Consider the following 7,625-nt stretch of genomic DNA (forward strand, 5'->3'; position numbering starts at 1 on the left):
GGTTGGTTGGCTTTTCTTTGTTTTTCTTTTTCTTTTTTTTTCAAAAAGGGGCAAGCATCTCCTGTCTTCTTTGGAGGACTGCAGGGACCAGGGATCTATCCCTGGCTAGCTCGCTCCACCCTTAGAGGTTTGCCAACTGACCTAGGGTCACTTCCTAGTCTGGTTGGTTAGCTTGGAATTGCTTGTGCGTAACATGTAGGGATGTTGCGTATACCCATTGTATGTATTTATGTATGTATGTGACGCGCACGAACTGAAGTTGGAGATGACACCGGATTGATGTGGCGATGATCCGATCCGACGTTCCAATCCCAACACAGGTCAACAGTTACCCGACTCGCATCTGATGGTGACCCCTAAATGCCCTGAGTTTGTTCACTACTATAGAACACCATATATGTAGCGCCACATCAATGCTGGTTCAACAGCACTGGTTCTAGTTATGAAGCGTCACTAATGATTGCTATTGTCACAGCTCATCTTAAAAAATTCATAATTTTTTCACACGAAGTCGGATGGACAAAAATTTTATATGAAAATTATAGCTCTTAATGAGATCTACAACTTTGTAGTTATCACTTTTTTATTTGAGATCATTTAGATATCCAAATAGCCATTCAAACGTTCGGTCAAAAGATATCAAAATGATTTATTTTGCTACTATACTCACGAACGGATGATAGCTGAGATGGTTAGAGGGGTCATACGTGCGCACAGGCTGTGAAGTCTTGAGTTCAAGTCTTGGTTGCCGCATGCGAACGAATATCACGTGACTTTGTGAATATTGGGCGCGGCCGGGTGGGTAGCCTTTGGTCAGGTGTCTCTGGTCGCGAAACTAATAATCAGTGACTATTAGTGCCAAGTACTTAATGTCGGTTCAAAATCCGTCACGGATGGCGATTTTGAACGAGACTAATAAGGTGTTTTGGTGTAGTTGTTAAATCCGTTTACTTGCTAATATACAGCGTCCATTCCATCCCCAAAAGAAAACAAACAGAATTTGAGTTCTCTTGTGTTTCCTAGGGTGTAAGATTATAGTTGACAAAACGTATACATTGTTTTAGTACTTATTCGTGGTGCTGAATTCGACTGTTTCTAATTGTTTTGTTTTTTTTTTCCATATACTTGATGAGAAGCTTGTATGGGACACGCTTACAGGTAGAGGTAGGATTGTCAACCATATTTGTAGACGAAAAATCGAACATTGTTCCACATTCCTCGAAGAAAAAAACATTAGTGTTGCACATTGGAATGGTGCAACAATGGTTACACTCATTGACACATGTGCAGGATATTAATCTGCAAGCATTATGGGCCAACGAGACATTCGGATATTAGCTTTGCTATGAGAGGAACTACATACGACTTCGATCATTGTTGTATTTTTTTTTTATTTTTTTTTTGCAAAATGCAATGGTGCAACAACAACAACTATTATTTACACATGGATATAGTTGTATAAAATGGATACACTCACTGACACTTGTGCAGGATATTTGAAGCATTATGAGCCAATGGACATTCGGATATTAGCTTTGCTATAGGTGCTAGCTAGCATGCTTGTACTAAGAAAACAAGCCAAATATAGAACTTGTTTTAGATGTTCCCACCTCTGGTTTGTCCAAGTTCAGTTAACATACAGGCCATTATAAAATCAAACCAATTGCTAGCTGACTCACAATTCCCGACCACAGTTTTCTCAGGTGCTCAAGTTGTGGACCATAGAATTCTGTTTCAGACAAGAACACCAGTGACCTTAATTGGTTAATTTTATAAAGCCCGTATCTTTAGCTGTGCCAAACTAAGACATTGATATTTGATAACGACAATTGCATTCAGCAATGCCGCGAATTTCGTGCTGATACTTTTGCAGTATGCACATCAACATTAGGTACATTCCGAGCACTGAATACCGGATCTCATTGAACTAAATACTGTGGTTTTTAGGGCCCCTAGCATTTGGTCACCATCTTGGTTGTCCTATCAAGTAATTCAATATAATTCAACAAGAAGATCTAGTAGGGTTATTGCTGATTTATTATAGGCGCAGTTTGGTTATTTTGGTTATATGGAGTCAATGTGTACCATACATAAAGACTATGGATAGCATCTTGACCATCGAAATACATGTCGATATCAGGTCATCTCAAAGTAGTTGCTCTTTGAGAGAATTTCTTCTGAAAATAATCCAAATCCTTGATCTACCACTAAGAAACTTCTGACCATTCCGTGCCACTACTTCAAATTTTTAGTTGGCCTCGGACCATTTCGGCTAGCTCTGTCAATTTTATTGACCGTTAGCTGTCAGTTTTTTTAGAAGATAGCTAAAATGCCCCTGTTCAAGTGGCCCCCCACATGTAAGGCTCCAAGAGAAATGACACCTCTCCCTCCCGTTCCTCGCAACCCATCAAGGCAGACGGCTGACCAGTAAGCCTGTCACCACCGAGTGCGTGCACGACCTTCTCCCTCCGCCCGTTGCCCTCCATCCCTTTCAAATCCAGCACTAATATTGTTCAATACTCTCCCGGTCCAATCAAGCATCAAATCGACGCATCGAGTAGATGAGCACGGAGCATGCCTCTTTCCCTCACCACACCACTGCCCCGCCATGTGAGCACGAAGCAGTGCATGCGTCCGATTTTGCTTCATGTGAGCTCGACTTGGAGCACGCCTCTTCCTCTCCGTTTCGGCCTTCTGCTGAAGTCTTGGCTAGCTAGCTGAAGGGAACGGGGAGCCCGAGGGAGATCGAAGCGAGCTCGTCCCGCTGTGCCTAGGGTCGATTTCTACCGTCGGGCTGTCAATATCCGATTTCCGATGTCTGGCCAATGATTTTTGCCGTTTTGTGTGCATCTCCGTCGCCAACCTTCGATTTCCGCCGACGCCTGCTTCCAAAGTCCGCCAGCGCCATGCAACCTTGCTCACGTTTAACAGTAGGACTTACTAACAGCCTACTCGCGTTTAGTTGATCGAAGTGGCACGGAGGGAAAGAAAAAATTGAAGCATCGGCACGGAAGGGATCAGAAGTTTTCTAGTGGCAGGTTGAAGATTTCGATTATTTTTAGTCGTACATAAGGAATTGTCTATTTCTCTTTTTGTTGTTGATTAAGTCCTCCACTTCACCTACCTATAACTTAAAAGAAAATTTCTCCCACCTATTATATATCTCTGCCGTCATTGGCACAACCATTTTTGTTGTTTCGACAACAACTTCAAAGAAATCTTATCTTATTATGTGTGGATATATTCATGAAACCACCTAAATAAGTGTATTCAAGGAATGGGATCCTCTAACTTTACTTTTAAAATTCAAAGAGCATGTTAGAGTTTCAGTTGTATACGATATGATTGAGTTCAGTTCGGTTTAGATTGTTCTGATATGCTAGAGATAGATGGATGTATTTGAGTTGTATAGCATCTTAGAGACAGAGTCTATCTCTTCTTTGAACCAACCGAACTTGTCCTTGTAACAGCCACACCGTGGGGCTTTTTCCCGGTATATATAAACACGTAGACGCGGCCCGAGAGGGTAGATATGCTTCACCAAAACTTTCATGGCATCAGGGCCTATCTCCTCTCTCACGTCCATGTCGGGTGCATCATCTTCCACGCTTGCCATGGCCTCTTCTTCTTCGCTCGGTTTACTGGTGACAAAGAAGCTAACCAGAGATAATTTTATTCTCTGGAAAGCTCAAGTTCTCCTGGCCATCAGATGTGCCTAGCTGACCGGCTACCTAGAAGGAACGATCCAGATGTCGTCGTCAACTATGGAGATTATGAAGGACGACAAGGCAGTTGAGACTGTCGCCAATCCAGCATATGCATCATGGGTTGCACAAGACCAGCAAGTCCTGAGTTATGTGCTAGCATCGCTGTCCAGAGATGTTCTCACCCAAGTAGCAACTTTGATGAGTGCTGCTGATGTGTGGAAGGCAATACAAGAGATGTTTGCCTCCCAATCTCGATCAAGGATCATACATCTACGCTCCAAACTCACAAGTGCACGCAAGGGAGACATGTCCGCAGCGACGTATTTTTCCAAGATGAAGGGTTTTGCCAATGAGATGGAAGCTGCTGGCAAGCGGCTTGATGATGATGATCTTGTGTCATACATACTTACAGGGCTTGATACTAAGTACAATCCACTCATTTAAGCTATTAGTGCAAGAGTTGATGATGTTAGCTTGAGTGATCTATACGCTCAGCTATTGTCCATTGAAGCCCGGTTGGAATCTCAGAACTCACATTATCATATGTCAGTCAACAATGCGTCACGTAGAGGAGGCAGGTGTTCTCGTGGCAGAGGGGGTCATGGTCATGGAGATGGCAATCGTGGTGGAGGCCAAGGCTACAGTAACAATAGCAACTTGGCAAATTCCAAACCTGTGTGCCAACTTTGCTCCAAAGTCGGTCACACAGTACATCGTTGCTAGAAGAGGTTTGACACAATGTTTACTGGAGAAGAAAAGGGTGCAAATATAGTGGTCGCTTCGTACGGTATTGACACCAACTGGTATACAGATACTGGCGTCACTAACCATATTACTGGAGAACTGGACAAATTAACTACACAAGAAAACTACAATGGTCAGGACCAGATCCACACAGCTAATGGTGCAGGTACGACTATTAATCATGTTGGTTGTTCTACTGTTTATACCCCAGTTCGTGATCTTCATCTTAATAATCTTCTCCATGTTCTTAAAGCCAAAAAGAGTCTGGTTTCTGTTCACCATCTTACTTCTGATAATAATACTTATCTCGAGTTTCATCCTGATTTCTTTTTGGTAAAGGATCAAGCAATGAAGAAAACTCTTCTGCAAGGCAGATGTATAGGTGGTCTCTATCCTCTTCCAGCCCTGAAGGAATCTCCCTTAATAACACAAGCCCTTAGTGAAGTCAAAGTGTCATCTGAACGATGGCACAGTCGTTTAGGCCATCCCTCATCAGTCATAGTCCAAAAGGTTATTAGTAGTAGCAATTTACCTTGGTTCCAAGAATTGAGTAAAGAGTTAGTGTGTGATGCTTATCAACAAACTAAGAGCCATCAGCTCCTTTATCCTAGATCGTCAAGTATGTCTAGGTTCCCTCTAGAGCTTGTCTTTTCTGATGTGTGAGGTCCTGCACCTACCTCATTTGGAAGGAATAAATATTATGTAAGTTTTATTGATGATTATAGTAAGTTTAACTGGATTTATCTTATGAAGAACAAATATGATGTTTTCAGTAGATTCCATGAATTTCAACAAAACGTTGAGTGTCTTTTCAACAAGAAAATTATAACCATGCAGACTGACTGGGGAGATGAATACCAAAAATTGAATTCCTTCTTTAAAAAGGTAGGAATCTCACATCATGTCTCATGTCCTCATGCTCATCAACAGAATGGCTATGCTGAACGAAAGCATCGTCACATTATAGAGGTTGGTCTTGCCCTTCTAGATCATGCTTCCATGCCATTAAAATTCTATGACAAAACCTTTTTTTTAGCAGTCTATCTTATTAATCGGCTGCCATCCAAAGTCATCAATTTTGAGTCTCCTATAGAACGATTGTTTGGTCAAAAGCCTGATTATTCCTCTCATCGTGTCTTTGGATGTGCGTGCTGGCCAAATCTCCGACCTTATAACACAAGAAAGCTCCAATTTCAATCTACCCAATGTATCTTTCTTGGGTTCAGCAATCTACACAAAGGTTATAAGTGTCTTGATGCTTCAACTGGTCGTGTCTACATATCTAGAGACGTGGTCTTTGATGAAACTATATTTCCTTTTTCCTTCCTTCATCCCAACGCCAGAGCCCAACTTAAATATGAAATTTTCCTTCTTCATCCTACTTTGCTCAATCCTGATCGTTCTGGGGATATTACAGTAGACACTAGCATGCCTAATGAAGTGCTTGAGTCTTTTGCAGAACAGGGTGATGCATAGATTGAAACAGAACAACATCCGGTTGAACCAGGTGATTTTATGCCTTTCGGCGCTGCTTCTCTGAGAATTCGTGCCACAGATGATCCCAGCACAGACACCAGGGGCGATTCAGACATGCCTCCATCTCAAGATCATCTCGGTCATCTCTGGTCTACTGCTCCATCACACGACGTTGTCTGGTCTACTGCTCCATCACATGATGCTGCCCCGTCTTGCGCCCATGCTGCTCAACCATCACGTGCCCATGCTGCTGAACATACCGCTTCACCGTCTCAGGACTCTACACCAGAGACTTCTGCTCCATCTCGCTCCTTCACACAGCAGCATTCGTCGCCACTATCTCGGGAATTGTCGCTAGCTACTCTCCAGTCAGCTGTAGTTAATGCTTCGACAGACTTGGAGGTGCCTGCAGAGGTATCGTACAAGCTTCTATTGATGTTTTGAGCTCCAGTCCTGACACATCTGTTGATCTACGACCGGTCACTTGTTCGAGACATAATATATTTAAACTAATAATGTTCAATGACGGCACAATATGGTATGGGCTTATTAGTGCAACAATGGAATCTCAAAGCCTACAAGAAGCGATGGGGGATCACAGGTGGAAGCAGGCAATGGACGAAGAATACATTGCGCTAATGAATAACAAAACACGGCATTTGGTTCCTCATAAAGGTGCCAGCAATATGATTAACTGCAAATGGGTTTACAAGGTAAAACGAAAAGCCAATAGAACTGTTGACAAGTATAAAGCTCGTTTAGTGGCGAAAGGATTCAAGCAACATTATGATATTGATTATGAGGATACTTCCAGTCATGTTGCAAAATCTGCAACAATTCAAATTGTATTATCGACTGCAGTTTTTAGGAATTGGTGCCTTCAACAGCTGGATGTTAAGAACGTGTTTCTTCATGGTGTTCTGGTGGAGGAAGTCTATATGAGACAACCACATGGGTATGAAAATTTCTTCTGTCCTAACTATGTTTGCAAACTTGATAAGTATTGTATGGACTAAAACAGGCACCTCGAGCATGGTACTCTAGACTTAGTGCACAATTATAGCAACTTGGTTTTGTTGCTTCCAAAGCGGATACGTCATTATTTTACAATAAAAGAGGAACAATGATATATTTACTTATTTATGTGGATGACATTATTGTTGCGAGCTCCTCGGAAGAAGCTGTTGAAGCTCTTCTTTGAGACTTGAATCATGATTTTGCTCTAAAGGATTTTGTGACTTGCATTATTTCTTGGATATTGAAGTCAGGAAAACTAAAGATGGTATTGTTCTTACTAAGAAAAGTATGCTTCTGAGCTAGAACGAGTGGGAATGAAGCAGTGTAAGCCTGTAACCACTCCTTTGTCAACATCAAAAAAACTATCAATAACATGTGGTGATCCGTTATCCAATGAAGATTCAATCAAGTACAGAAGTATTGTTGGTGCTTTACAATATCTGACATTGACACGTCTAGATATTGCTTTCTATGTTAATAAAGTTTGTTAGTTTCTTCATGCGCCAACATCTCTACATTAGATAGCAGTCAAAAGAATATTGCGGTATATTTCTTATACTAAAACTATGGGAATCAAATTTAGTAGGTCACCCTCTATTTTGGTGAGTGCTTTTTCTGATGCAGACTGGGCAAGATGTCTAGATGATAGAAAGTCAGGAGGGTTTGATGTGTATTTGGGCT

General features: G+C 41.8%; 1 non-coding gene across 1 annotated transcript; it reads left to right on the plus strand.

Moving 5' to 3' along the window:
- The first annotated feature begins 4,079 nt into the window (after positions 1-4,079).
- LOC133891402 (small nucleolar RNA Z247) lies at positions 4,080-4,218 on the plus strand. Its single transcript, XR_009904203.1, has one exon. It is a non-coding gene; the product is annotated as a small nucleolar RNA Z247 (small nucleolar RNA).
- Positions 4,219-7,625: the final 3,407 nt, after the last annotated feature.

The sequence above is a fragment of the Phragmites australis genome, chromosome 1 (genome assembly GCF_958298935.1).
Source record: "Phragmites australis chromosome 1, lpPhrAust1.1, whole genome shotgun sequence".
NCBI classification, from domain to species: domain Eukaryota; kingdom Viridiplantae; phylum Streptophyta; class Magnoliopsida; order Poales; family Poaceae; genus Phragmites; species Phragmites australis.